Source organism: Peromyscus leucopus, chromosome 8b (genome assembly GCF_004664715.2).
Source record: "Peromyscus leucopus breed LL Stock chromosome 8b, UCI_PerLeu_2.1, whole genome shotgun sequence".
NCBI classification, from domain to species: Eukaryota; Metazoa; Chordata; class Mammalia; order Rodentia; family Cricetidae; genus Peromyscus; species Peromyscus leucopus.
In genome coordinates this window covers 34987047-34991624 of record NC_051086.1, presented here as the reverse complement: position 1 = coordinate 34991624, position 4578 = coordinate 34987047, and the positions used below count along the sequence as shown (strand labels likewise).

At 43.4% G+C, this 4578-nt stretch overlaps 1 non-coding gene and 1 pseudogene across 1 annotated transcript; both read right to left on the bottom strand.

The window, feature by feature from the left end:
- Positions 1 to 117: 117 nt before the first annotated feature.
- On the bottom strand, positions 118 to 323 carry LOC114683064 (annotated as a pseudogene).
- A 362-nt stretch (positions 324 to 685) lies between these two features.
- LOC114683063 lies at positions 686 to 787 on the bottom strand. Its single transcript, XR_003733126.1, has one exon. It is a non-coding gene; the product is annotated as a U6 spliceosomal RNA (small nuclear RNA).
- Between the last annotated feature and the right edge of the window lie 3791 nt (positions 788 to 4578).

Genomic DNA, 4578 nt, shown 5'->3' with positions numbered 1-4578 from the left:
GCAGCTTGAGGCAGATGGACATGATGACCTGGCTTGTGTGAAACTGGCCACTGGGTCAGGTCTGGAGCGTAGAGTAGGGACAGCATGAGCTCAGAGACATGCGTTTCCACCAGAAAACTCTATCTCAAAGGCCTACTGGGGCAATCCAGACAAGGTTCAGGCTGCACACCCCCGAGGAGGCTGCACACTCCTGAGGAGGCTGCACACCCCCGAGGAGGCTGCACACTCCCGAGGAGGCTGCACACTCCCGAGGAGGCTGCTGCCTGCAGGGCTGCACACAGGCCCCATGAGAAGAAGAACCTGCCTGGCTGAGTTGGCTGCAGAGGTAGTGTATTTTGATAGTCTCGTGAGCCATTAGACTGACACACCCATTCCCGCTTGGTTCGTTATGCCTTGCATATCTTTTACAGCATCTGGCTCGTTGTCTTTTTTTTTTTTTTTTAAATTCAAAACATCTATTTACTCACTGGAAATGATCAAAGTAGGAAAAGCAGTAATGTATCTTTTTTTTTTTTTTTTTTTTTTTTTTTTTGAGACAGGGTTTCTCTTGTGTAGCTTTGATGTATCTTTTTTTTTTACATGCTCTTCTTAAGTTCCATTACATTAACAAATAAAGTAGACTTAACATGTCACTTAAGATAGTCAGCAATATCAGTTTCGAAAGAAGAATCCTTAGCAACAAATCAAAAATACGGAAGACTTCACAATTTGCATGTCACCCTTGCACAGGGGCATGCTAATCATCTCTGTATCCGTTCCAATTTTAGCAAGTATGCTGCCCAAGCAAACACAGCTTCATCTTCTTCTTTCTTCTTCTTTTTAGGGTTTCTTTGTATAGCCTTAGCTATCCTAGAACTAGCTCTGTAGACCAGGCTGGCCTCAAATTCACAGAGATCCACCTGCCTCTTGAGTCCTGGAATTAAAGGCATGTGCCACCATCACCACCCCCAGCTGGTTTTATCTTCTTTATACTTGAAATTTTTAATATTCAAACATCCTTTTAATCACAACACTCAGGAGATAGAGGCAGATGGATCTCTATGAGTTCAAGACCAGCCTGATCTATGTATGGTGTTCTATGCCAGAAAGAGGTTTTTAAGTGAGATTTTGTCTCAAAAACAAAATTTAAAAAAAATTCTTAATTCCTTTACTTATTTAAATTTAATTTTTATTTTAAGACAGGGTCTTATGTAGCCCAAGCTAGCCCCTAACTCACTGTATAGTAAAAACTGACCTTGGACTTTTGGTTTTGCTGCCTCTGCTTCCCAGAGCTGGGGACTCAGATACACCCCACCACACTTGGTATGTAGTGTTCCCCTGAACTTTAGGCTTCACCAGCCTCGGGGTTTTTCTTTTGATTTGTTTTTGTTTGCCTTTTCCTTTTCCTATTCCTTCTCTTTTTGTCTTCCTCTTTCTCCCATGTGTATCTTCTGGAATATTCTCACCAGTTCTTTGGATTGCAGACCTGAAAACCCAGAGCTGATTCTAGAAGACAGATTAGAAGCTAATCTTACTCTCTCGGTCAGACTGTTTATTGTTGTTTTTGACATTTGGTGGCGTTTCACACACAGGCTTCTTCAGCATATGAAGTTTTGGACTTCAGTTTTTTTTTTAATTTTAAAAATCTTGTTCTGTATGTGTGTTTGCTTAAGGCAAAAGACAATGTCAGATCCCCTGAAACTGGAGTTAGAGGCAGTTTTGAGCTGTTATGTGGGTACTGGGAATTGAACCTGGGTTCTCCATAAAAACAAGTGCTCTTAACTGCTGAGCCACCTTTCCAGACCATACTTCATTTTTTTTTTAAAGATTCATTGCTGAATGTGGTGGGTGTCAAACACTATCAACCCCAGCACTTGGGAGGCAGAGGCAGGCAGATCTCTGTGAGTTCGAGGCCAGCATGGTCTACAGAGCGAGTTAGTTACATGACAGCCAGGGCTACACAGTGAGACCCTGTCTCAAAATAAAATAAAATAAACCAAAAAATAAAAATAAAAACTATTTGTTCTATCCAAGGTCTCTGGGTCATCCAGCTTCTGGGTCCTGGTGCTCCAGGCAGTGTCAGGGGTGGGCTCACTCTTGTGGCATGGGTCTCAGGCTGGACCATTAATTAGTTGGCCACTTCCACAATCTCCATGCCACCCTTAACCCAGCACATCTCCTAGGCAGGACAGACAGGTCAAAGGTTATATGACTGGGTTGGTGTCCCAATCCTTCCACTGGAAGTCTTACCTGGTCACAGGAGATGGACAGTTCAGGCTACGTAGTCACGGTTGCTAGGAGTCTTAGCTGGGGTCATCCTTGTAGATTCCTGGGAGTTTCCCTTGCACCAGGTTTCACTCTTGACCCCCAAACAAAGCCCGTTTTCCTTTGTCTTCTCCTCTCTGGGGCTGTGGACTGTAGCATGGTTATCCATTACTTTACAGCTAATATTCACTTATAAGTGAGTACATACCATGTTTGTCTTTCTGAGTCTGGGTTACATCACTCAGGATAATTTTTTTTTCTAATTCCATCCAGTTGCCTGTGAATTTCATGATGTCATTGGTTTTAACAGGTGAGTAATACTCCATTGTATAAATGTACCACATTTTTTGGTTGAGGGACATCTAGGTTGTTTCCAAGTTCTGGCTATTATGAATAAAGCTGCTATGAACATAGTTGAGCAAGCATCCTTGTGGTATGATTGAACATCCTTTGGGTATATGCCCAAGAGTGGTATAGCTGGGTCTTGAGGTAGATTGATTCCCAGATTTTTTTGAGAAACTGCCATATTGATTTCCAAAGTGGCTGTACAAGTTTGCATTCCCACCAGTAATGAAGGAATGTTCCCCTTGTTCCACATTCTCTCCAGGATGAGCTGTCACTTGTATTTTGAACTAAACAAAACTGGAGAAAAAAAATGTCAATGTAAAGATATGTAACAATATTCCGCTATACTAATAGATTGGTGTCCAGCCCAGTTGTCATCAGAGAGGCACCATCTAGCAACTGATGGAGGCAGATGCAGAGACTCACAGACAAACGTTAGGCCGAGCTTGGGGAGTCCTGCTGTAGAGAGGAAGGAGAATTTAAGAGTCAGAGAGATCAAGGACATCACAAGAAAACCCACAGAAACAACTAACCCGTGTAGGTTTTTTTTTTTTTTTTTTTTTTTTTACTCTTTGCTCTTTGCGGCCCACCACCCACCTCCCAAATAAATACATGGAGGCTTACTTATGAATGCCCGGACTTAGCTTGGCTTGTTTCTAGCCAGCTTTTCTTAAATTATCCCATCTACTGTTTTGCCTCTTAGATTTTACCTTTCTCTATTCTGTTTACTTTTCTTTCCTTCTTACTCCTGGCTGGCCGTGTGGCTGGGTAGCTGGTCCCTGAAGTCCTCCTCTCCTTTTCCTTTTCTCTCCTTTCTCTTCTCTCTTTGATTTATTCTCTCTGCCCGACAGCCCTGCCTATCCCTCTTTCCTGCCTAGCTATTGGCTATTCAGATCTTTATTAGACCAATCAGGTGTTTTAGGCAGGCACAGTAACACAGCTTCACAGAGTTAAACAAATGCAACATAAAAGAATGTAACACATCTTTGCATCATTAAACAAATATTCCACAGCATAAATGAGTATAACACATCGTAAAATAATATTCTACAACAAACCTAGGCTCATAGGAGCTCACAGAGACTAAGCCAACAAATGACCTAGAACCTCTGCACATATGTGACAGTTATGTAGCTTTGTCTTTTTGTGGGACTCCTAATAGTGGGAACAGGGGCTGTCTCTGACTCTTTTGATGGCTTTTGGGACCCTACTCCTCATACTGGATTGCCTTGTCCAGCCTTAACACAAGGGGAGATGTTTAGTTTCACTGCAGCTTAATATATCATGTTTTGTTGATATCCATGGGAGATCTGCCCTTTTCTGAATAGAAATGAAGGAGTGGATGGGAGGTGGGCAGAGGGTAGGTGCAGGGAGGGGCTAGAAGGAGAGGAGAGAGGAGAAACGAGTTGGTATGTAAATAAATAAATACTTTTAAAACTTTGTTTATTTTTATGTGCATGAGCGTTGCTTCTGCACACACGTACGTGAGCTACCTGCCGTGCCTAATGCCTGTGGAGGCCGTCAGAGGGCACTGGGTCCCTGGAATGGGTTACAGGCAGTGCTGAGTCACCATGTGGGCAATGGAAACTGAGCCTGGGTCCTTGGCAAGAGCAGCCAATGCCAAGCCATCTCTCCACGGCCCCCTGTTGTTTTGTTTTGGAGAAAGGGTCTGAGCTGGACCTTGCTGTGCAGACCAGGCTAGCCTTGAACTTACTTCAGTCTTACTGTCTCTGCCTCCCAGGTCAGGGGTCACAGGTAGGAGACACCATGCCTGCCCCTTTTGTTGTTGCCACTGCCATGGCTTGAGACGGAATCTTCTGGAACCCAAGCTGGTCTCAAACCTGCTGTGTAGCTGATGACCTTGGGGAGGGAAAAAAACAATTTTTTTTTAAGTTTTGTTTTGTCTCAGAAATAAACAAAACAAAACTTAAGCCATCTGTAAGTCCACTTCCAGGGGATCTGACACCCTCTTCTGACCTCCACAGGCAC